The sequence below is a fragment of the Lepidochelys kempii genome, chromosome 27, assembly GCF_965140265.1.
Source record: "Lepidochelys kempii isolate rLepKem1 chromosome 27, rLepKem1.hap2, whole genome shotgun sequence".
In the NCBI taxonomy this organism is placed as follows: domain Eukaryota; kingdom Metazoa; phylum Chordata; order Testudines; family Cheloniidae; genus Lepidochelys; species Lepidochelys kempii.
The window spans coordinates 7,226,181-7,252,168 of NC_133282.1; the positions used below are offsets into that span (position 1 = coordinate 7,226,181).

The window sequence follows — 25,988 nt, forward strand, 5'->3', positions numbered from 1 at the left end:
TTAAAAAGAGCGGTCAGAAGGGTAAAATGCCTGCAGGCAGCACAGAGAGTACTTAAAAACACCATGATAGAGGCTCAGACTAAATATATACCCCAAATCAAAAAAGACATTAGGAGGATCAAAATAATGCCAGCCTGGCTAAACAGCAGTGTAATGGAGGCCATTAGAGGCAACAAACGCATCCTTGAAAATTTGGAAATCAAATCCTAATGTGGAAAATAGGAAGGAGCACAAACTTGAGCGAGTAAAATGTAAAAGTAGAATAAGATGGGCCAAGAAGGAATTTGAGAAGCAACTTGCTAAAGACACACACATTACCAGTATTTTTTGTGTAAAGTACATTAGAAGCAGGAAGCCTGCCAAACAGATAGTGGGGCCACTAGATGACAAAGGGGTTAACAGAGCACTCAGGGAAAACAAGGCCATTGCAGAGAAGTTACATAATTTTTTTTCATCCATCTTCACTGCAGAGGATGTGGGGGAGATACCCACATCAGAGCTATTCTTTTTGGAAGACCAATCTGAGGTATTGTCCCAAAGCGATGTGTCAGTAGAAGAGATTTTAGAACAAATTGGTAAAGTAAGCAGTAATAAGTCACCAACAGCAGATGGGATTCACCCAAGTGTTTGGAAGGAACTCAGATCTGAAATTGCAGAACTACTCACTGTGGTGAGTAACCTGTTGCTTAAATCAGCCTCTGGACCAACTGGCTGGAGGGTAGCTAATGTAACCCCATTTTTAACTTCAGTACCAGGCCATACAAGGAAAGACTAAAAAGATTAGGGCTGTTCATCTTAGAAAAAAAGATGATTAAGGGGCATATGATAGAGGTCTCTAAAGTCATGAATGGGATAGAAAAAGTGAATAAAGAAGTGTTATTTACCATTTCACACAATACAAAAGCCAGGGGTCCCCTGATGAAGATAACAGGCAGCAGGTTTAATACAAACAAGTGGAAGTACTTTTTCACACAACTAACCTGTGGAACTCATTGCCAGGGGATGCTGTGGAGGTCAAAAGAATAATTGGCTTCAATTATGAATTAGATAAGTTCATGGAGGATTGGACCATCAATGACTATTAGCCAAGATGATCAGGGATGCAACCCCACGCTCAGTGTGACCCCAGACCTCTGACTGCCAGAAGCCAGGAGTGGAAAATGGGTGGATCACTCCAAAATTGCCCTGTTCTGCACCATCCCCCCTGAAGCCACTGTCAGAGACAGGGTAATGGGCAAAATGGACCATGGCTGGACACATTATGGCAGCATATGTTCTTATTATCCCCATGTTACAGATAGGGGATCTGAGGCACAGAAGAGCTGAGTGATTTATCAACGGTCAGGCAGGAAGGCTGGGGGGCAGAGCAGACTCAAACCCAGGTTTCCGAAGGCCTGGCTGTGTGCCCTAGCCACTGAACAATGCTTCCTTTCTTCAGATGACCCCTGGAATATTCCACCCGTCTCTCAGATCTGTGGGTTATAACAGGCTTTCAGCTCAGTTAGGCATCCATGGAGACCCATTTTCCTGGGGGTGAGGATTTCTTCGGGGAAGTTGGAAATTTTGGCTTACTGAATATAATATTATCTGATAATGAAATGTAAATAAAAAGCTAATAAATGGGACCTAACAGGTCATGTTAGCAGCAGGGGTAGCCAGTGAGGCAGAAAAGGGGTGTGTCCGAAGGAAGGGGTGGAGACAGTAGGAGTTTTTCCTGAGTCAGGACCACAGGGGTTAGCGATGGAAAAGCCCTATGTGATTCTGAACCTATAGCCTGGGGCTAACCCAGCTTGTTCCCTAGTGCTGTAAAAGCTATTTGCAATGAGACTAAGCCAGCAAAGCGGTTCTGGGCCAGCCCTGAATCTGACTGAAGCTGAGCTCAAGAGGCAAAACAGATCAAAGGAGAAAAACCTTTCTCAACGAGGCTGCAAAACACAGTCAGGCCCAGCCCAGAGCCCCTCACGCATTAATCTCTTCATCACTCCTCGGATCAGTCCTGCTCGAGTCACCGCCCATGCACCACTGACTCAGCTTTCTCATTTAATTTGTAGAATTATGTTCATTAAGGTGGCCCATTCTTAACTGACATATAGTTCACGTCCCTCTCCTCTTGTCTGCCATTGTCCGAAGGCTTCCGTAGGCAGGACTGTAGCAACTGAGCTCCACAGTTTGTGTGATTCGTTTATTTCTGATTTCTAGGCTCCTGTTTTAGGAGGAAATGTGGATTTTTAAGTGGTCTTTAAGAAACTGTTTCCCTTGATCCTCATTGACTGTTGAGCTCATGTAAACCCTGCATCCCCAGGAACGAGTTCCCAGAGATATTTGGAACCTGCTACAAACGTTTCACAGCACTGCACTTATGTTAAGTGCCAGGTGTCTTCACTGTGCCCTGGGCTCGGACCTGGGAGGATGAGACCTTTCCGTGAGGGAGAGTTTCCCAGCAGCGAGGTTAGCTGGAAAGAGTGTTAGCATAGCAGCGGCCAGGGGCATCACCTCACTGCTGCTCCCCTGAGACAGGTGCGGAAGTGGCAGGGGGGTCTGATGAGACCTGTGAGTAGTGCCCACTCAGTGGCACTAGCAGGAGGTGGAATTCAGGAGCAGCGCAGGCTGCGCCACTGAGTCAGTCGTGGGTTGAACGCCAGCCTGCAGCCCAAACCGAGCAGCATTGCCAAGGCCGGCTGCAGTTTACGGTCTGAGCCAGGGTAACGTAGGTGCTCATGGTGAGATATGCAGTGTAAATGCTTAGACAGATAGACTCGATTGTTTCTCTGCTGAGAGTCCACACGTGCCACCAAATTTGTCCCAACCCAGTGAGTAGGCAGCAGCCCAGTTCAACACACTCTGTTGGTTCAGGTAGATGTGACAGCTGCCCTGTCGGCTAGCACATTGGGATTGAACCAGGGAACTGCAGAGCTAAATACTCAACCTGCTGCAGCATCAAACTGGGGCGAGGCTAGACTCAGATGTTATTCAGACTGACACAGGGGGAGGGGGCTGTGACACACACTCACCGACATGGACAGCAGATGGAGAAAATAGTACCCATTGGGTTATATTTCCACCTCTGGCACAGACACACCAGCTGGACCACGGAGGCACCTTCTCCATTCCAGGCCTCAGTTTTCTCATCTGCAAAGTAGGGACAATCCTATGTGAGGCTTGATCAGCTGATGACTGTAATGTGCTTTGAGTTCCTCTGTGGGAAGTCACTGTTGCCATGCATGGGACAGCACAGAGAGCCCATGAGGCATGCTCGTTGCTGCTGTGTGTGTGAGGGTGCTTGGTGAATCTAATGTTGTGGCATGCCTGTCTCCTGGGCTGGGCAGGGTCTCACCTCCACTTTGCGTTCTCAAGCCAACCATGTTATCTGCTGTTTGATCCAACTTCCAAGCACTTTCAGGTTTGCTCTCACGCCAGGGTCAAAGGTGCCTGAAGTTCACGAAGGCCACAGGGCCAGTTCCTGATTTTCAGAGTCAGATTCTGAGCTCTGCCTGCTGGTGTCTATGGTGTCACACTGGGGTAAGATGGGCATAGTGAGATGAGGTCCTGAGACCACAGGATCGGATCCCCTTCCAAGTGGGGCCATTCGCCCACAAGCTATACAGGTGACGAGAGAAGTTTGCACAGTATTCACAGTCACACCTCTTCAGAAACCATGAGCCAAACTGCAAGAAAATCATGAAACTTTGAAAAGTTGGGAAATGGATTCTCTTTATGTGCCTTCTGGTTCTAGAGCTTTTGGGGGAGGGGCACGTTATCAAGCTTCCATTTTATTTTAAATTAGAGCTGTGAGTCCCATGTGATCCTGTGACTCCAAGCCCTGGGGCTTTAAGAAAAACATTAAACATCACAATGCTCATGATAAAACCATGAGAGTTGGTAAAGCTGCATTCAACTGGCACCGTGACCGCACTGGCCCATTCTGCAGCTGTCGGCACCAGCTGGATTCTATATTTTACAGGTGGGTTTAAATGGGCCACTTGAAGTTCCCTCTGCATTGCTGCATTGCTGACAGATCCTGGATTGCTCTAATGCATGGCACGCCCGAGTTATCCGAGCAAATTCTTAGACACCCAGGAGGAGATCCTGGCTCCATTGAGAGTTTTGCCCTTGATTTAGTGGGGCCAGGATTTCACCCCTGTTGTTTATCAATCTTTCCTATTTGCCCTGAAGGGGTAGGATTTTGCAGCAAGACTAAACGAACAGCTGATTTGTTTGCTGATTTGTCTAATGTCACCTGTATACTTTGGTGCCAAAGCAGGTATTTGCTAAGATCATTGGGCAAAGACCTGAGTAACATGGCTCATTAATGTTTATAGTTACATGTATTGGCAATAAAGGCTGAGACAAGGCCACTGCTCCTGTGTAGTTCAGAAGCAGAGTCTTTGACTGCAGCCTTTTGCTGCTGGGACAGATCCATGTGGGACAGATGAAAGGGTCTCATTCTCCTCCTGCTGACGCATCTGTTGGCTGGAGTGGAGTTTTTCCTATGGGAGGGAAAGAAGAACCAGGACTTGGGAGTCATTAACCGCTCTTGCCCAGGCCTCCCCTATTTGTGATGTCTGTGCTAGGCCTTTGGTTTTCTCTGTAAAGTGCCTACATGGAGAGATGGCAGCCATTTTGCCCTCAAAGGGAGCTGGCACACAGAGTCATACACACTGTGCTCTCTCACATGGGAAAATAACAAACTGCTGCTTCAGAAAGTGTGATGGTGCCATTTCCTAGCTAAATTCCTAGCTAAATCAGGTGTGAACTGGGGACCTCTAGAACTAAAAATAAAAATAAAATCCCATTGTGAGGGAATGCGCCCTTGTATTCACACCCTAGGAACTATTGTAATAATCTTATACCAGGCATGTCTTGTGAGGTATCATTTGAAAACTCATAACTTGTTGATCAGTAATATCATGGCAAAATGCATGTAGCAACATAGTGTATAAAATTATTAACATAAGTTGGAATCATGACTGATTTGTTTCCCAGATAAGTCTAGGGAGTGGCAAAGACAAAGGGCAAACTGATACCCCAACCAAGTGTCAACAAAGCTAATGTGCCATCACCTATCAAGTGGCCCTTCTTTGTCAAGAAAGGGGGCAGGAACAAAGAGATCTGCATTTTAGCAAAGGAAAGCATGAGGTCTCCTTCCTGCACCAGCCCCCCTCCCTGTCTCTTGGTTCTCAGCTGGAAATTCTTTTCAAAGAGGGACTGGAACCATAAAAAGGAGGGGCAACCCTTCAAAGGGACCCCTCCTTTATCTTGCTGCCTATCTCATTCTCTGCACCTGAGAGGATCAAGAAAACAGCTACTGGGCTCTGGAGAAATGGTCCTGACCTGAAGGATATGGTCAGTAATGCTGTTAGAAGCCGGTGGTGAGAAACTTTGCTTTAAATCTAATCTAGTTTGTGAAGTTAGGCACTAGAAAGCATTTCTCTGTATTCTTCTTGTAACCCTTTCTGACTCTTATGCTTCATTGTTTGTACTCACTTAAAATCTCTCTTTTGTAATTAATAAACTTTTTCATTGTTTAAGTGTCTGGGTAACTCCATTTAAGGTGGTAAACTGGTGTATATTGTTCCCTTAAAGGAATAGCTAACTTAATGTAACTTGCATAGTCCAAGAGAGGGCTGGGCAGATAGGACATACCTTTCTGGAGGAAGATCTGGGACTGGGGGTGTGTTGGGGTCACCATGCAATATAACCAAGGCTGATGAGAGCTGAGAATGGCTGGCAGGCTGCAGTCACATACAGATGCTCAGGGTGTGGCTTGCATGTGTAACCTTTGGGTGGGCTAGAGTTCACTTCACTGCCCTTCTCCAGTGCCAACCCCCTGGCCCCCAGCTCTCATTGAAGAGTAGCTGGAGACCCAGAGTTCAGTCTCTAAGGATTTTCAGCAACGATTGCACTGGGCCAACCTCCCCACATTCAAGTCCCAAAAGGAACGAAAGAAATGAATTTAATTCAATAACTTTATCAAATCTTATGATAAAGGAACAAATAATAATCTAATTTTTACAGCAGAACATGGCTATTTTATAATCCACAGACATTATCTTCATGGTTATACATAAACATAAATAAAGAAAACAAATTAAAATCTGAACAGTTCAGTCCCCACAGAAACATGGTGAGAAGAAACTGAGCGTTCCCAAAAGCGTAGGTTGAGTTCACCTAAGTCTCAGTTGGAGTCTTTGATCATGAAATCCACAGTCTGCTGAGTCTAAAACAACATCTTCCCCCCCTTGCTTGTAGGGCTCTTCAGTTGGATCCAGGCAGACTCTTCCTCTGCTGAAATCACTGCCAGCCAGTCAGCTGATGGATTAACCCACCACTCTGTTACATGGAATAGAAAAGTAAAAACTTGCTGAGGAAAACAGAGAGGTTTGGCGAAAATTTTCATTGAGGCAAAACCCTGATTTTTCTCTCAAAAAAAGTTTAATTGGAAAATTGTCAGCCAGCCTGACACATTAATTCTGCTCATCAGCTGGACAGGCTGTAACTGGCAGCAGAGCATGGGCGGCTCTGAACTCAGTCACTAAAGCACCGTAGGGCTAGAGCATGTGCAATGGGCAGGGAGCAGGCAGGGACTGGACAATACAGACAGGAACTGAACCTGGCTAAGTTGGTGACCCCGAAACACTGGGAGGGAGCAAATAAGCTGGGGAGTCAGCAGTAACAAAGCACCCTGTCGAGGGGCCAAGCAACTGCAGCTGCCCACACCCGATGGGAGCTTTTACCCTCCAGCTCTCCTAGTTCCTGATGCATGTCGCAGGTGCAGCAATCACTGCCCAAAGCTGTGAGGCTGCTCCCATGTCTGAGGACCCCTCTGACCCAAGGGGACAGGAATTCGTAACCACCCAGTCCTGGGTGTGCCTGGAAGGAGATGTGTATAGGTGTCAGTCCAGTGCTCACCAACACTATCTCATGGACTGCATGGGGGCACATCCTCTTCTGATCCCTGCAGGTGGGGTCGCAGGGACCAGGCTGGGGTGGCCTGGTTGGAGCGGCTCATCCCACTGCCATTTGGATGCACCCATGGGATAAAAGAGAGACTTCAGTTTCCAGGGCTGGGCAAATCTGCACCTGTCACCAGCCATAAAATCACATGGCTCCTCCCTACACCGCACGAGTGGCTGAGGAACAAATCTCCAGTCAGCTGGATCAGCCCTTCCATTAAGGAGAAGCCCAAAGCTCTGCTCTGAGGAGGGAGGTGGTGTTCCCCACCCTGCACAGAGCCCACGAACAAGCAGAAGAATCCTCGGCAACGTGATCAGAGGCTGAATTAGCAAAAGGCCCTGAAAAGAATAATGAGAAGGAGAGAGAAGCACTTCCCAGTCAAGGCAGCCTGTGGCAGGAGGGGGTTAAACCCCCCTCACAGGGCCTGCTTGGTCACTAATAGGAGAGCACAGTCTGACATCACGCATTGGCATGAGTTGCATGGAGCCGGGAACCCAGTCTGGCAGAGCGCTTTGGAGGCAGAACTCAGCTTCCTAATGGATCTCTCTTGGGACGAGTCTGTGTCAGGAAAAGGCCCCCAACATATTAAGCTTGAAATGCTGTGAAAGCTCCATCTCCTGCATCGTCCAGGCCCTGCTGCGATAAATCCGTATGCTGCATGCAAGAGGCACGATTCCTAGCTAAATCATTCACACCCTCCTCCCCTGATGTCTGGGGAGCAAGGTCTAGAACCCAGGTCCTTCAGATCTGCCAGGATAGGTGGCTTTCAACAGGCCCTGCTCACAGCTCCCACACTGAAAAGCGATGTCTCCAGAGCAGCATTGCAGCACCTTGTAATGAGCAATGTGTGTGCGAGTGGGGAGGCTGACACTGCTTCTGCCCTGGCTGGATCTGTCTGGAGCACTCCAGCCTCTGGGGCTGTTGAATCAGAACCTTTCCCTACAACGAAATTACTTTGAGATTTAAAGCAACCCCCTGCACTACTCAGGTGTCGAATTTTCTTTGCTTGATGGTTTGCCTTAGATCAGCGTTTCTGAAACGGGGGCTGGCCCAAAAGGGGGTCACAAGACTATTTACAGGGAGGTCATGAGAGTGGCAGCACCGCCACCAGCAGCAGCACAGGGGTAAGGGGGGGCCATGGTATGGGGGGGGGTCATCACAGCCTGAAATATTTTCAAAGGGGATCCCAGCAAAAAAGGCTGAGAGCCCCGGCCTTGGCTCTGGCTGTGTTGGATTGTGCCAGGGCAGCAGCAGAGCCAGTGAGAAAACCTGCCCTTCCTGTCTGCAAGCGGGTAAATTCTCAACAGCGTAAGAAACATAAGTTATTCACCGTAATTCACTTCCATGACAGCAGCACAGCTGCCCCTGGAATGGGAATTGTTTCTGAATTTAATAATCGGCACCAACGCACAGTGAGCCGATCCCATCCCAAACCCCAAGTGCATCACTGAGCTGGGATCCTAACCCACGCCTTGGTTGTCAGCTGCCCATGGGTATTTTAAAGCTATAAAACATCCTCTGAAGAAGGGTGCACATGCAGCTGCTCCATGGGCCCATAAATCACTGTCATGGCAACAGACCATGAAATGAAACAAATGGCTTCTCTCAGCAGGCTGCTCCATGGACACGGGCAAACAACCGGCTAAGACAATCACGGCTGCAGTGAATGGTTTGTGTCCAAACCCCTTTACAGGTGTTCATTTGGACACCCACGTGATCGGTTCTTGTGAAATGTGAAAGTAAGAAGGAAAGGAAGGACGATTTATGGGTTAGCTAGCTAGATGGATGGATGGGGATAGATAGAGGGGTGCATGGGGATGGGTAGGGCGATATAGAGAGAGTTTGTGTGTGTATGGACGTAGGTGCTGGAACTGGGGGTGCTGGGGGGACTACCACACCCTTTGGCTTTAAGTGGTTTCCATTATGTACAAGGTTTACAGTTTGGTTCTGTGGCTCTCAGCACCTCTACTATACACATTGTTCCAGCCCCCCTGTGTATGGGTATCTCTACAGATGGGGAAGTGTGGGGATATATAAGGAACAGAAACCTTTCCATCTGCCTTCGAGTGGGAGCTGAGCACCTCTCATGGCTCGTGTTTTCAATGGTGCGCAGCATGCTGGGCAGTGTCATTCTCCGTAGGAGCTGCTGAGCGCAGGATACTTTCGGAAATCTGTCCTAACATGTCCAACAAGGCTTGAATGTTGAATACTAGCAACAAACTGCTTCCAAAGAGGCCCCCAGCCAAGAACCAGTCGCTGGGTGATTTCAGAGAAGGTATAAATCTGAGCAATATCACCTCTTGTTTGCGGCCAGTTTGCAAAAAGAAAAACTGGTGCCATCCCTTAGCTGACTGATTGGCCCATTGTGCTTTATCTCCAGGGTCAGGATGAGTCGTTAGATGACTTGCAGGCACTGGCCTGTTTTACAGCCACGCTGGATTTGAAAACTTCTCTCTGTTTTACAGTGTGCGCAAGCAGGGAGTGATGAGGAGGCAGCTCTAATGGCATGTGGCGCGTGGCACACGTCCCACCAGGCTGCTCAGAGAAGGCACGTTAATTGCACGCTCCCGTTGCTGAGGATGCTCCTTCCAGGCCTCGGCACTGAAAGCAATAACCAGCTTTTGTCCCTCCCCTCGTCTCCAAGGGGAGGGGATCACTGCATTCAGGTTTGTTAGTGCCCTGCTGGGTGTCAAAATGCAGGTCCCTGGATTTCCGGGGGTATCAGAGTTTGTTCAAAAGGGGGGAACCCCCAGTGTGTGGGAGAGGCGGGTACTTGCTATAGACACAAGTGAGGGTCGCCACATGTGCACAGCAGCTGGGACCCTGCTGCAGACAATCAAAGAAAGAGAGACAATAAACAGAGAGCAAGGCGATCAGGTGCTAAAGGCGGAGGGAGTGCTCAGGGCTCTGGGATCCTGAGCCCTATTATCCAGGGGAACACAAGCAGCCTCAGGACAGAGCACCCACAACCTCCTCCTGGTCCCTCTCCTCCTCCCCTGGGGATTAGCCAGGTCTCCTTTTCTATCCTCAGATCCTCACACTCAGTGATTAAGGTCAGCAGAGCCCATGTCCCTGCCTTGGGACTGGCCCCCTGCAGACTCCTGTTGCTGACGCTGGCTCTGGTAAAGAGGGTGACTATGGTGGGGAGGAGAGGAGGAATCTGGATAAAACAGGGATCCCTGCACCGGGCCCTTCTGAAGCCTCCAGCCAAAACTTCAACACAACCCTGTCTGAGGGCAGAAAAGGACTAGTTAACTTTTTTCCAGTGTCAGTGCTGCTGAGCATCAAATCAACCCGCTGGAGCCTGACACCAAGCAAGCGAGCCCATCCCCATGGTGTCCTGGTGCCCAAACAGAAGCAGCAAGTACCAGGAATCTTTTGATAGAGCTTCAGAGGCGGTTAATCTGGGACCTTTCTTCTCCACACGGAACCTCCAAACCTTCAGTGTGTCGCTTGCCACCAGTGCAAAGGAACATTTGTGTGCTGGCAGATTCTACTGAGCACTCCCAGGTTTCAAGGACCATGTAGGAGACTTTTATTATCTTAGTACCTAGCAGCTTCGATGGAGATCAGGACCTCAGTGCACTCCATGCTGCACAGATACATCATAAGACTTAGCCCCTACCCCAAAGAGCTTACAGTCTGAAATGGAGAAATAGGGGTGAGCATGATTTGCCCAAGATCACACCCTAGGTCAGGGGCACAGCTGCAAAAAGCACCCAGCTATCCTGAGTTGCAGTCTAGTGCCCTAATCACTAGATGACACTGTTATACCCTGACACCCCAATATTCACCACTGTCATGTAATTAGGATATGTCTTATACAAAGTATGCCTTGTGAGGTGTCATTCTAAAAGTCTTGATCTCCTAGATAGCAATATCTCATTGGATTGTATGTGCTATCGTCCTGTGTGAAGTTATGAAGTTTGGCTAGTTGTTGCTGAAACATGTCCTGAGGTTGAAAACACCCACAAGCAGCCTTTCAGATACGACAATAAAAAGGCCAGACAATGCTAATGGCTCATTAAGGAAATGCACACAAGCACAAGGATTACCCCAGGAACTGTGTGCAATAGAAACCTCTCAGAGATAGCACTGCACAATGGGAACTGTTTGACCCAGGTCACAGCGAAAGAGCTTTCCAGCAAGTGGGGAGAAGGTATAAAAGGGGGGAAATGACTTTATGGAGGGACCTCACTCTCCCTACAACAACACACCTGGAAACACCTGAGGAACAAAGACTGAACTGTGGGAAGTGATGTTCCCAGGCTAGAAGGATCTTGGGAAAGCCAAGGCAACTTGTCCCTTAAGAATCTGCCAGCCTGTTTATTACTCAGGGTGAGAATTTGCTAATTTATATCTTTCCTATCTAGTGTGTTAAGCTCAGTTTGCAGTTTTTGTTTATTTACTAAGGTAATCTACTTTGATCTGTTTGCTATCCCTTATAATCACTTTAAATTGACCTTTTGTAGTTAATAAACTTATTTCTTGTTTATAACATAACCCAGTTTGTGCAATTCATATTGGGGGGACTGGGGGGGCAAGAATCTGTGCACATCTCTCTCCACATGGAGGGAGAGGGCGAATTTGTATGAGCGTGCGCTGTGTAGTTCTTTCTATACAGCGCAAGACAGTTATTATTTTGGGTTTATCTCCCAAAAGGGGTGTACATGTGAGTGCTGGGGGTCTCGTCTCTCGCAGAGCTGACTTCAGTCTGTGTCTGCAGCGGGGTGTGGCCCTACCTCTGTGTGTGTGTGCTGGAAAGAGGCTGGAGAGCCTAACTGAGCAAAACAGGGCTAGGGAATCCAGGCTGGTGGAGCGGGAGAGGCTCAGTGAAACCCCAGTACATCAGGTGGCATCCCAGAAGGGGGGTCCAACCCATCACAGACACCATTTATCCAGGCAGAAAAGGAACCGTTTGTGTAGGTGTCGCTGAATGAGGCCAAGCCTCATGGCTCAGTCAGGTGGGGTGGGGCTCCTCTTCTCCAGACATATGAAGAGCGGCTTACAACATCTCCATCTGCATGGCTGGAGACTGTGCTCGGCCGGCTCTGTAGCTTGGCACGGAGATATTAATTATACCTTAGTGCCTCTAAACCTACACCAGCAGATGCTCTTTCCATTTGTTATTTTAAATAAGAATTGGCCTGATGAAGCATTCCCAGTGCAGTAAGTCGGCTTCCCTTTTACCCAGGACTATGCAGGGCTGTTGTAGCTGTGTCAGTCCCAGGACGCTGGAGAGACAAGGTGGGTGAAGCAAAATCTTTTATTGGACCAGCTTCTGTTGGTGAGCGAGACACGAGTGCTTGAGCTTACACAGAGCTCTTCTCCGGGGCTGAGGGACTGACCCAGGGCTTGGCTAGTTTCATTTTATTTTTAAAAAGGAATCATAGAATCATAGAATATCAGGGTTGGAAGGGACCTCAGGAGGTCATCTAGTCCAACCCCCTGCTCAAAGCAGGACTGATCCCCGACTAAATCATCCCAGCCAGGGCTTTGTCAAGCCTGACCTTAAAAACTTCTGGGAAGGAGATTCCACCACCTCCCTAGGTAACACATTCCAGTGTTTCACCACCCTTGTAGTGAAAAAGTTTTTCCTAATATCCAACCTAAATCTCCCCCACTGCAACTTGAGACCATTACTCCTCGTTCTGTCATCTGCTACCACTGAGAACAGTCTAGAGCCGTCCTCTTTGGAACCCCCTTTCAGGTAGTTGAAAGCAGCTATCAAATCCCCCCTCATTCTTCTCTTCCGTAGACTAAACATCCCCAGTTCCCTTAGCTTCTCCTCAAAAGTCATGTGTTCCAGTCCCCTAATCATTTTTGTTGCCCTCCGCTGGACTCTTTCCAATTTTTCCACATCCTTCTTGTACTGTGGGGCCCAAAACTGGACACAGTACTCCATATGAGGCCTCACCAATGTCGAATAGAAGGAAATGATCACGTCCCTTGATCTGCTGGCAATGCCCCTACTTATACATCCCGAAATGCCATTGGCCTTCTTGGCAACAAGGGCACACTGTTGACTCATGTCCAACTTCTCGTCCACTGTAACCCCTAGGTCCTTTTCTGCAGAACTGCTGCCGAGCCATTCGGTCCCTAGTCTGTAGCGGTGCATTGGATTCTTCCATCCTAAGTGCAGGACTCTGCACTTGTCCTTGTTGAACCTCATCAGATTTCTTTTGGCCCAATCCTCCAATTTGTCTAGGTCCCTCTGTATCCTAGCTCTACCCTACAGCGTATCTACCACTCCTCCCAGTTTAGTGTCATCTGCAAACTTGCTGAGGGTGCAATCCACACCATCCTCCAGATCATTTATGAAGATATTGAACAAAACTGGCCCCAGGACTGACCCTTGGAGGACTCCACTTGATACTGGCTGCCAACTAGACATGGAGCCATTGATCACTACCCGCTGAGCCCGACAATCTAGCCAACTTTCTATCCACCTTATAGTCCATTCATCCAGCCCATACGTCTTTAACTTGGTGGCAAGAATACTGTGGGAGACCGTGTCAAAAGCTTTGCTAAAGTCAAGGAACACGTCCACTGCTTTCCCTTCATCCACAGAGCCAGTTATCTTGTCATAGAAGGCAATTAGATTAGTCAGGCATGACTTGCCCTTGGTGAATCCATGCTGACTGTTCCTGATCACTTTGCTCTCCTCTAAGTGCTTCAGAATTGATTCCTTGAGGACCTGCTCCATGATTTTTCCAGGGACTGAGGTGAGGCTGACTGGCCTGTAGTTCCCTGGATCCTCCTTCTTCTCTTTTTTAAAGATGGGCACTACATTAGCTTTTTTCCAGTCATCTGGGACCTCCCCCGATCGCCATGAGTTTTCAAAGATAATGGCCAGTGGCTCTGCAATCACATCCGCCAACTCCTTTAGCACTCTCGGATGCAACGCATCCGACCCCATGGACTTGTGCTCGTCCAGCTTTTCTAAATAGTCCCGAACCACTTCTTTCTCCACAGAGGGCTGGTCACCTCCTCCCCATGCTGTGCTGCCCAGTGCAGTAGTCTGGGGGCTGACCTTGTTCGTGAAGACAGAGGCAAAAAAAGCATTGAGTACATTAGCTTTTTCCACATCCTCTGTCACGAGGTTGCCTACCTCATTCAGGAAGGGGCCCACACTTTCTTTGACTTTCTTCTTGTTGCTAACATACCTGAAGAAACCCTTCTTGTTACTCTGAACATCTCTTGCTAGCTGCAACTCCAGGTGTGATTTGGCCTTCCTGATTTCACTCCTGCAAGCCGGAGCAATATTTTTATACTCATCCCTGGTCATTTGTCCAATCTTCCACTTCTTGTAAGCTTCGTTTTTGTATTTAAGAGCAGCAAGGATTTCACTGTTAAGCCAAGCTGGTCACCTGCCATATTTACTATTCTTTCTACACATCAGGATGGTTTGTCCCTGTAACCTCAATAAGGATTCTTTAAAATACAGTCAGCTCTCCTGGACTCCTTTCCCCCTCATGTTATTCTCCCAGGGGATCTTGCCCATCAGTTCCCTGAGGGAGTCAAAGTCTGCTTTTCTGAAGTCCAGGGTCTGTATTCTGCTGCTCTCCTTTCTTCCTTGTCTTATGATTCTGAATTCGACCATTTCATGGTCACTGCCTCCCAGGTTCCTATCCACTTTAGCTTCCCCTACTAATTTTTCCTGGTTTGTGAGCAGCAGGTCAAGAAGAGCTCTGCCCCTAGTTGGTTCCTCCAGCACTTGCACCAGGAAATTGTCCGCTACATTTTCCAAAAACTTCCTGGATTGCCTGTGCACTGCTGTATTGCTCTTCCAGCAGCTATTAGGGTTATTGAAGTCTCCCATGAAAACCAGGGCCTGCGATCTAGTAACTTCTGCGAGTTGCCGGAAGAAACCCTCGTCCACCTCATCCCCCGGTCTGGTGGTCTATAGTAGACTCCCACCACGACATCACCCTTGTTGCTCACACTTCTAAACTTAATCCAGAGACTCTCAGGTTTTTCTGCAGTTTCATACTTGAGCTCTGAGCAGTCATACTGCTCCCTTACATACAGTGCAACTTCCCCACCTTTTCTGCCCTTCCTGTCCTTCCTGAACAGCTTATATCCATCTATGACTGTACTCCAGTCATGTGGGTTATCCCATCAAGTCTCTGTTATTCCAATTACATCATAATTCCTTGATTGTGCCAGGACTTCCAGTTCTCCCTGCTTGTTTCCCAGGCTTCGTGCATTTGTATATAGGCACTTGAGGTAACCTGCTGATCGCCCCTCTTTCTCAGTATGAAGCAGGAGCCCTCCCCTCTCACGCGCTCCTGCTTGTGCCTCCTCCCGGTATCCCACTTCCCCACTTACCTCAGGGCTTTGGTCTCCTTCCCCCGGTGAACGTAGTTTAAAGCCCTCCTCACTAGGTTAGCCAGCCTGCTTGCGAAGATGCTTTTCCCTCTCTTTGTTAGGTGGAGCCCGTCTCTGCCTAGCACTCCTTCTTGGAACACCATCCCATGGTCAAAGAATCCAAAGCCTTCTCTCCGACACCACCTGCATAGCCATTCGTTGACTTCCATGATTCAACGGTCTCTACCCAGGCCTTTTCCTTCCGCAGGGAGGATGGAGGAGAACAGGTAAAAAACCCTCAAAAATAAAACATGGTGTTTCATTTCAGGTTGAAGGCAAAATGTTTTTCACTTTTTTGGTTAACGGAAAAATTCAAATGTTCACCAAAACATTAGATGTTCATGTGGCTCCAGCAATAAGGCCTTTTGTTCTCAAATCTTCACAAGAAAAATCCTGATTTTTTGACACACTGCAAATCCTGCAGTTGCCTAACTGGAGAAGCAAAGGAGAATCAGAACTAGGCTGAATCTATCTGGTCTGCAGCTCTGCTCTCTTGCCTTCTACAACACCCGATGCAGTTGCTCCCTTTGAGGGAGCATTAGCATTGGGGATATGCAAAGTCACATTCCTTTTAAGGGCCGGCAGTGTTACCTCAGGAAGCATCCACAAAGAAGCCATGGTCTAGTTGCTACAGCATGGGAACATGATCTGGAAGATCTGGATTCTTCTTCAAGTGCATGTTGGTGTGGATTCTGCCATAGGTGTGCCTGAGCCCCAGGCATGCAGGTTGGAGGCTTTTGAATAGCTGTGTCCGAGGCAACATGTGCACCCTGTGCCTCCTTGTGCATTCATGTGAGGGCTTAAGGAGGGGAACCAGCCCTCCCTCAGTTACCTCTTCCTGCCCACGGCAGCTGGATGGGACCCAGCAAACATTCCACCTGCTGTTCTCTTCAGAGCTACAAAACCTTGGTTGTTCTGAAATCTTCAACGAAGACCGTCCCTCTGAACTCGAGGGCACGGATGTGGGGACCCGCACGAAAGCCTCCTAAGCTTATTCCTACCAGCTTGGATTACAAACTTCCCCAAGGCACAAACCCTTTGTCCTTGGGCGGTATGCTGCCACCATCAAGTGAGTTAAACAAAAAAAGATTCAGGAAAAGGACCACTTGGAGTTCCTGGTTCCCTAAAATATCCCCCCAAGCCCTACACCCCCTTCCTGGGGAGGCTTGAGAATAATCTACCAACAAATAGGTAAACCAGATTCTTAAAAAACAGAACTTTATTATAAAGAAAAAAAAAGGAAAAGCAACACCTCTGTAAAATCAGGATGGAAGGTAACTTTACAGGGTAATCAGATTCAAAACACAGAGGATTCCCCTCTAGGTAAAACTTTAAACTTACAAAAAACAGGGATAAACCTCCCTCTTAGCACAGGGAAAATTCACAAGTTGAAAACAAACGGTAATCTAATGCACCCTGCCTTATTTACTTACTCTTTTTGCAATATTGAGACTCACTTTAGGATGGTTTATAAGAGAAGGAGTTTTCTGACCTGGTGCTTCTCTGCTTCCCAAGAGAACACACCAACAAAGCCTTCCCCCCACTCCCAATTTGAAAGTATCTTCTTTCCCCATTGGTCCTTTTGGTCAGGTGCCAACCAGGTTATTTGAGATTCTTAACCCCTTACAGGTAAGGAGGAATTCTGGGCTACCTTAGCTATATGGTTATGACACATTCAAAAAAAAAGAAGTATCTAAATTAATCTGACTAACCCTCAGTACAACCCCCTTCCCACCCCCTGTGCAGTAGGATAAGGCACTTTGTGCTAACTGCAGCTCATGTGGCAGACCCTAAGCCATCCTGTCCGTCTTGCAATGGTCTCATCCCCCTGGCTGATGGACACCATCAGAACTTTTGTTCCAAAGGGGGCATGGAATGCAGAATCATTACCAGAAGCCTTCCTTCGGCAGTGGAATCAAGGCTTTCTTTCTGCCAAGCTCTGTGGTCCCCAGGGTAATATCCAAAGTCTAACGAGACAGAACCATGATTGTTCTCAGAGCTTCCTGCTTACAAAGGCAGTTCTGGCTCTCAGATCTGCTGCAGACGCCCAGACTGCCTAGACCTGATCTCCCAGCCCCATGGACAGATACCCCATCCAGATGCTGAAGTCCCTGCCCCTGACAGCGCTGGCTGGTTAAGTACCAAGGACAGGGACTTCTCTGGACAGGTCCAGAAGATCCTGATACAGAGTTGGAAGATACCCTCCAGAAAGACTTGTCCATCAAATTGGAAGAGATTCTCTGTATGGATGGCCCAGCATGACCTAGACCCTGTGCAGGTTACAATACTGAAGATCCTCGACTACTTACTGCATTTGACTACTACTCGCGTCAGCTTTCCATTCTGCTCCATTACGGTTCTCCTGAGAGTGTGCTCTGCTTAACAGCGACCTGTACAGTCATGCTCTGTCTTCTCTCACTCAGCGGTATCAAAGTTATCCAAGGGTCCACTGCATACTTACTCACTGGCCGGGGAACCTGCTTCTGCCTGGGACCTTAGCACTGTCCTCTGGAGACTTCTGGGGCTTCCCTTCAAGCCCCTGTCAAAAGGCTCCTTACTTCATCCCATGCTGAAGACAGTCGTCCAAGTCACTCTCACATCAGCCAGGAGATCGCGGGAGCTCCAGGCCCACTGGTCCCTGCACAACATGTCACAGGGACTAGACGGTGTTGAAACCTCACCCTAAATTCATCCCCAGGGTGGTCTCCAGGTTCCCTCTCACTCCAGCAGTTCACTTGCCTGGATTCTCTCTGAAGGCTTGCTCTCCGCTGGGAGAGAGGATGCTGCATGGGCTGGACATTTCCAGAGCCCCACTTTACTACACTGGCAGAGCCAAGTCTCTCCATTGACTGCCGGCTTTAGCTGGCCTTTCCAAAGGCCATCTCATCGCAAAGCACGTCTAAGCGGATAACAGTCGTGCTGGGTTACCTGCTGGCTGGTGTATTGCTCCCACGGAGCATCGGGCTCACTCCTCCGGAGCTCAAGGACCAATTTCTGAAATCTGCCAGGCGGCGATACGGAGTAACCCACTGAGCTTCCTCCCACACCTGCACTGGACTCGCCCCCAGGGCAGATGCCCAGGCTGGGAAAGCAGTGTCACATCGCTGTATGACTGACACAGCCGGTGGTCCTCATCCATAGGCGCCGACTTTGTGGGGGCTCCGGGGCTGGAGCACCCATGGGGAAAAATTAGTGGGTGCTCAGCACCCACTGGCACCAGGCAACTGTTTAGGGGGACAGGGGGCCCGGGGCCCGTGGGCCCCATCAGCTGTTCAGCGGGGCTGTCGGGGGCCGATCAGCAGGGTTTTGCAGAGCTGGGAGCCACCGCCGATCAGCTGTTTTTGGCTCCGAGCTGCGGCGCTGATCCGCGTGGCCTAAACAGCTCTTCCCGGCAGGGCTGTTTCGCTGGTTTTTGGCCACCAGCCAGTCAGCAACAGGGACGCTGCTCCTGGGGCAGGGGCTGAGTGACCCCCCCGCCACCACCCACCTCCTTCTCCTGCCTGCTTCTTGTGGGTGGCAGGCTGCTTTGGGTGGCGCTGCCGCTGAGCAGCTCCCAGCCTCGCCCCAACCTCTCGGCCAACTAACGGCAGCAGCAGCAGCATCTGGCAGGGGGCTCAGTCAGAGGCATCTCCAAAAACATCCCCCGGACACCCCACCACCACAGAGAGACTGAGAGTACCAGCCCCCGCCGGGCAGCTGGACCGGGACGGGCATGGGGGGGACATCTCCTGGGCTGCGGCGGGGATGCATCCGATGAAGTGAGCTGTAGCTCACGAAAGCTTATGCTCAAATACATTGGTTAGTCTCTAAGGTGCCACAAGTACTCCTTTTCTTTTAGCACAATCTCATAATTTCATACACTTTAATGATGTACATATTTCGACAGAACAGTGGGTTTCAGCAAATCATAACCTTTCCCATGATACCTTACATGGCATGTTTTATATGAAATATAAAGAATATATACAAATGATGAATATGGGGCTTACAGAGCACAGTACGCCACCCCCCACCCCCGAGGTATAGAGCGGTGGCTCTCAAACTTTTTTACCGGTGATCCCTTTCACATAGCAAGCCTCTGAGTGTGACCCCCCCCCTTATAAATTAAAAACACTTTTTATATATTTAACACCATTATAAATGCTGGAGGCAAAGCAGGGTTTGGGGTGGAGGTTGACAGCGCGTGACCCCCCACGTAATAACCTCACGACCCCCCCAAAGGGTCCCGACCCCCAGTTTGAGAACCCCTGGTATAGAGTGTCACAGCTAGAAACTCCAAGGCTTGGGACTTTTAAAAGGAGAGTGGACAAAACATGCAGTAAGGATCAGCCCTGCATTGGCAGGGAGATGGACTGAGCCAGGATGATCACAGAGGGCTTTTTCCCCTGGAACTTCTATAATTCCATCCCACTCTCCTGGGAGTACAAATTCTGGCACTAAAGACCTGGTGCCTGGATCCCACATTGCCTTGCACTGGGATTGGGAATTAGTGCCCTGACGTGCAACTCCTCCTGTTGGGCCAGTGTAGAGCCTGCTGTTAGTACAGCTATTTGCAGGTGCCCTTGTGTTTAGGTGAACCCTTGGACTCAGTCCCTGAGTGTAGCCCCGCTCAACTGAGAGCTCAATGGACACTACGATCGTGTTGTGTGGATCCCAGGGTGCTTGTCCTGTGAACGTTCGGCATGCTCCCAGGGCTATATTCATCTCATCGCGCTGCTAGTGCAACTTCCTTGGTGTAATGATGACATTATGCCAAGATGAATCCTGAAAATAGTGCCCTGGTGTGACGGTCACTCTGTGCTGTTTGTGTGAATCCTGCATTTTTGTACGCTGTGTTGTTGTAGCCCTGTTGTTCCCAGGAAATTAGAGAGACAAGGTGGGTGAGGTAATATCTTGTATTGGAGCAACTTTTGTTGGTGAGAGAGAGAGAGACGAGCTTTGGAGCTTTCACAGAGTTCTTCTTCCTGAAGAAGGGTTCTGTGAAAGCTCAAAAGCTTGTCTCTCTCACCAACAGAAGCTGGTCCAATAAAAGATATTACCTCACCCATCTTTCTTCTCTAATGTGAATAGCCTCCCTCCAAAACTGGCAGAGGTGCTCGAAGGAGGGGGCGGAGAGGAGCGAGCGGTGGGCAGGTGGGGGGAGGGGCGGAGTGGGGGTGGGGCCTCAGGAGGGCACCCACCGGCAAAACCAAAAGTCAGCACCTATGTCCTCATCCCACTATCCAGAGGGGGTGCAGCTTGCCAGTACCTATGGCAGGGCCCACACTGGAACACACTTGAAGAAAAGAGAATAGTTACTTACCCTACAGGAACTGATTTAGTTGGGGATTGGTCCTGCTTTGAGCAGGGGGTTGGACTAGATGACCTCCTGAGGTCCCTTCCAGCCCTGATATTCTATGATTCTATGAACTGGGACTTTTGAGATGTTGTTGTCACTGTCCCACAGCCTGCTCCATCCTCATTTTCAGGGTACTCAGCTATCAGGGACTTTGACTTGTGTGAGCCCTGAGGGAGGGTCACAGTTGCTCCGGTACATGAGCACGAGGAGCCACAGGACACATGCAGCTGTGACTATTTAAAAGACTGTGATCTCCAGTGCATGTGCCCCGACAGTGGGGTTTGTACCAATTGCATCTCAAAGAACCTATCAGGGATTGGGGGGTGGGAATTCTTGAACCCTGCATCTCCAGACTCTGTAGCACTAACATGTTCCCCCCTGCCAGTCAAGGAGAGGCTAACTAGGGTCAGCACAGGAGCTGAACTCAGACAGCGGGCCCCGGTCCTAGGAGCTGATTGGCAGAACACTGGGGGCTCTGACTGGTCCACAGCCCCTATTTAAACGCAGCCCCTGGGATGCACTCTGCTCTGGGCTGTGTGCCTTGTGCTTCCTGTTCCCTGGCTTGACCTCCTGGGATCCTGACCCAGCTGGACACTGGTTATTGATCTGTGGTTCTGCTCTAAAGTTTGTCTCCAGATGGCCTCACCATGCCTGACACCTGGCTTTCAGTTTTGGTATCTGACCTGGCCTGACTCTTGACTCCTGCTTTGACCACTAGGTGAGACCACCCACATCCTGGTCACAACAGAACCACTGTTAGTATAGGGCAAGTAACCTTCTGGCTAGTCTCAGCTCTGCTCTGCGACCCTGGGCAAGTACTTCCCCTCTGTGAGCCACAATTTTCTCATCTCCAAAGGGAGATAATAATTCCGACCTTCCAGGGATATTGAGACCTCATCCATTAATGTCTCCAAAGTGCTTTGGAGATCCTTAGATTGAAGGAGCTGTGGAGGTACAAAAGCTTTAATAGTCTGGGTGGGACTCTCCTCTCAGGAGCGAAGATGGTATGTTTTGGAGCACTGGAGGCTTAGCACCACTCTCTGTGTAGGTTACTCTGTAACATGCAGATGCCAGCCCCTGTTGGTTCCTGTGGCATTGTATCCCTGCCCACACCTGTGTGTCTTTATGCCCAATGCCAGCTGCATCTGTCCTCGAGTGCCAGCCTGCAACGTACAAACGGCTGAATGGAAAGTTGTGTTTGTAGAAGATGCTCTGAGTGGATATTCAGCCCTCTCCAAATGGGGCTTGATATTTGCTGTGCATGGATCACACCCATGTGGGACTGGCCAGGATGAGGTTAGCATGTAGCTGGGGAGGTGTGGGTGATGCCAGCAATGAGCTTGCTTCCCACTGCAGCATCCCGAAGAGGGTGTCATTCTATCTAGACATTATCCTGTGGCACAGCTGACCTTTCCCAGACACACACAGGCCATGGAAGAGAGGATTTGGCATGCACATGTGAATTACAGCTGCAGATGTTCAAAGGAATGCTGCACTCTTCATAACTGGCAGCATGGCTCACCCTAAACGAATTGAAGAGTGACAGAGCAAGATAAATTGCTTGTGGTTTTTTTAATGCATTCAGGAGTTTGTTTTTAAACCCCTCTGTGAGTGAGGTCTGGCTGGATCCACTAAATAACTAGATAACTGAGTTATTCCATTTGCACTGGGATTTCAAAGAAAAGGGCGAGAGCATGGGTTTGCTTTATGCGTTTAATTTCCCATGACAGTGGGCCAGCAGACAAACCTGCACCGAGAAACTGCCCCCAGGGATCTTTATCCTGCAAATTAGTTCCCCTGTTTGATAAATTGGCTTCAAGTCTCTGGCCCCAGATGGCAGTTTTGATCTGGTTTTGATACCCAGGCTTATGGAAAAATCCTAGAGCCTTTAAAAGGGAACTGGTCCAGCCCACTTCTGCCTTATTAAGAGCCTGGGGATGGGGCCTGCTACAGGGCAGACACCTTCTAAGAGGGGGGTGTTCAGGGATCAGCGTGGAGTGGAAGGAAGTGGTGTGAGACAGTAAGAAAGCACCAGCCTGCTGCTGAGAGCAGAAGGCTGCAGGAAAGTTGTGAGACGCCAGGGGAACAAGACTTCAGCCAGGTAGGGCTGACAGTGGCCTGCGAAAGGTTTGACTTTATGGACTTTGAGTTTTGTTCTGAACTTGTATGTCAATTTCCCCGGTCCCCAAGGAGCAGTGTCTGCACAGGGAGAAGCCTGTATGGAGTTTATTAAGGAGACTCGAAGAGAGGGAAACTGAGGCAGGCTGCCTGCAGAGTGGCCTCCTGACTCAAGGAGATGCAACGGTGGTGGCTGCTCTGTTACAGAATCTAATGGAAAGTGATCGCCTTTCTATGGGTTCTGGGAGCCTCAGAATTTACTGGGGAATAAGATCCCCACTAATCAAGTTCTACAGGGCTTTGAACAGCCCTATCAGAGAAAAGGTTAACCTCTATATTCCCTGGGCCTGATCCTCCAGCCCTCTAAGCCTACTTTGCACTTTTCACCAGCTCCAGCCCAGCAAGAGTCTCAACTGGCATAAAGCCATCAAACAATAATACAGTGAACAAAGCCAGGCCTCATTATTGGTCTTGTAGGAGCTGCACCTTGGGCAATATTTCCTGCTGCAGTGGGTATTGCTTTCCTTCTCTCAGGGGAATCAGTGGAGAATTCACTTCTCAGGTCCCTATGGCAGATCTGAAACCCTGGATCTCTGTGGACTCCTGTCATAAATATAAAGGGAAGGGTAAAAACCTTTATGTATGCAGTAATATAAAATCGCTCTTGGCCAGAGGTACAGAATCCCCTTACCTGTAAGACATTAATCAATTCAATTAACCTAGTTGGCATCTGACCAGAAGGACCAATGGGGAAAGAAGATACTTTCAAATCTGGGGTGGGAGGGAAAGGCTTTGTTTTGGTGCTGTGTGTTTGGTGTTCTCTCGGGAGACAAAGAGAGAGACCAAAGTAATCCAGCTCCTACTGAATGATACCTCTAATATTACAGAAATAGTAAGTGATAGCAAGAAAATGCGTTAGAGTATCTTTTGTTTGAGCTTGTGAATTTTCCCTGTGCTAAGAGGGAGGTTTATCCCTCTTTTTTGTAACTTTAAAGTTTTGCCTAGAGGGGAATCCTCTGTGTTTTGAATCTGATTACCCTGTAAAATTATCTTCCATCCTGATTTTACAGAGGTGCTTTTTTTATTTTGTTTTTATAATAAAATTTTGTTTTTAAGAACCTGATGGGTTTTTAGGATCCTAAAAACCAAAGGGTCTAGTTTGTGCTCACCTTGTTTACCTATCTGGTTGATAGATTATTCTCAAGCCTCCCCAGGAAAGGGGGTGAAGGGCGTGGGAGGATATTTTAGGGAAACAGGAACTCCAGGTGCTCCTTTTCCTGAATCTTTGTCTAACTCACTTGGGGGTGGCAGCAGTACCCGTCCAAGGACAAGGAAGGATTTGTGCCTTGGGGAAGTTTTTAACCTAAGGTGGTAGAAATAATCTTAGGGGGTCTTTCATGCGGGTCCCCACACCTGTACCCCAGAGTTCAGAGTGGGGAGGAACCCTGACATCTCCACTGAAGAGGGGGAGGTGTAAGCCAGGGTAGCATCGGGCTACCTCAATGGGAATTCCATGCATGTGGGAGGTCCAACCCTGCAAGCCTTTCACCATGTACCTCCCACTAATGTCCAGGGAACTGGACCCAGGGAAAGTATGAGATCAACAGTGAATTTTGAAGTAGGTGTATGGCCAAGATCAATGGAAGTTAGGAGTCCAAATACCTTTGAGGATCGGGGTCTACATTCTTTATCCTCTGTCCTCTGTTTTCTTTTGCTCTGTGATTGATCCTTATACAAACCTCTAAGAACAGATCTCAAGCTCATAGCGGATCAGTTTGAATGTTGCTGTAATTCCTCCAGAACGCAGTCTGAATTAAAATAAAATAAAAAAAAACACATTAGCATAAAAGTGTAGCTTCAGTCAGAGAGCTTGATGAAGATGCTGACATCAAAGGGAACAACCATGTAACACAACTAATACTGTGCATCATTTGGGATAATTGTCAATTAATTTGAACAGCGCGATTCCCCTCTGAAAGCTAATGAAAATTCCCACAGAGCACACTTTGGGAGATGTATAGTGACAGGGTGGACAAGATTCATCTTCTCTGATGTGCTGCTTGTTTCTCTTTATGTGTCTTAAAACCCTGTCTGCAAAGTAAAAGTCCGGCTGGGAGGAATATGCAAACCCTGCATGTTCACCAACTTCTCTCCTTCAGGCGCCTCTGTGGCGTGGGCCCCACAGACCTTCTGCAGAGCACGTCCAAGCATCAGAACAAGGGTCTCTGCATTGGTAAAGCCAGCGTCACCTTTACTGCTTTTCTGTCTATCCCCTTCACAGTCCTCCATAGATTTGCTTCACTCATTGTCTCTGTTCTTCCATCCACTGCCCATGCCTCAGCTCTCTAGCCCCTTTGCTGGATTCCCCCATGCTTGGTGGCTGGTTAGGGCTTTCTGATTCAACCGATCATTGCCCATGTAGGTTAGGGGATGATTTCCCCTGGTATTCCCAACTGTACTGAAAAAGACACTAAACCATCTTAGATTTTTCTCATCCTGGGGCTGGTGTTATTTATTATCCTGTGACACCTTTGGTCTGATAGTTGGTCCATTCCTCCCCCAGCTTCACTGCCTTCTTGTCTAAACTCCCAGCTGCCTTCTGTCCCCTTTGCTGGTTCCACGCCCATCCCCTTTCTCCTCCATCCCCCTCACTGGCTCCTCAGATCCAGTTCAAACTCAGCTTCCTGCTCTGCACAGCTCTCCATAAACTCACTCCACCCACCTTCTCTGCTTTTCCAGTGACCTACATCCCCACCACCTCCATTCTGCCCCTCTGACTTCCCCTGCCCCACCCCTCAGCTTCTCAGTCTAGGCCTCTCCTCACCACGCATCACAGGCAGGGCTGCTCCAGCACTTGTGATGCTCTGGCGTGGGTCCTTTCCACCGCTTGCCCTCCACATGCTTTCATCCCCAGGGCCTGCCATTAACTCCAAAGCGTTTTGTGACTCTGTGCATGAGAGACACAGGAGAGCCAATAAAATGCAGGTGGGTGATAAAATTCCCTGTGCACCAGAGTCATAAATGGGAGAAACCATTCATAGAATCATAGAATATCAGGGTTGGAAGGGCCCTCAGGAGGTCATCTAGTCCAACCCCCTGCTCAAAGCAGGACCATCCCCACTTTTTGGCCCAGATCCCTAAATGGCCCCCTCAAGGATCTAACTCACAACCCTGGGTTTAGCAGCAGAAAGGCACTTTGCATTTAAAT

General features: G+C 48.8%; 1 long non-coding RNA gene across 1 annotated transcript; it reads right to left on the bottom strand.

The window, feature by feature from the left end:
- Positions 1 to 6,030: 6,030 nt before the first annotated feature.
- On the bottom strand, positions 6,031 to 25,776 carry LOC140903768 (uncharacterized). Its single transcript, XR_012156337.1, has 3 exons — positions 25,605 to 25,776; positions 24,443 to 24,588; positions 6,031 to 6,330 (listed from the first exon to the last, which is right to left on the bottom strand). It is a non-coding gene; the product is annotated as an uncharacterized lncRNA (long non-coding RNA).
- Between the last annotated feature and the right edge of the window lie 212 nt (positions 25,777 to 25,988).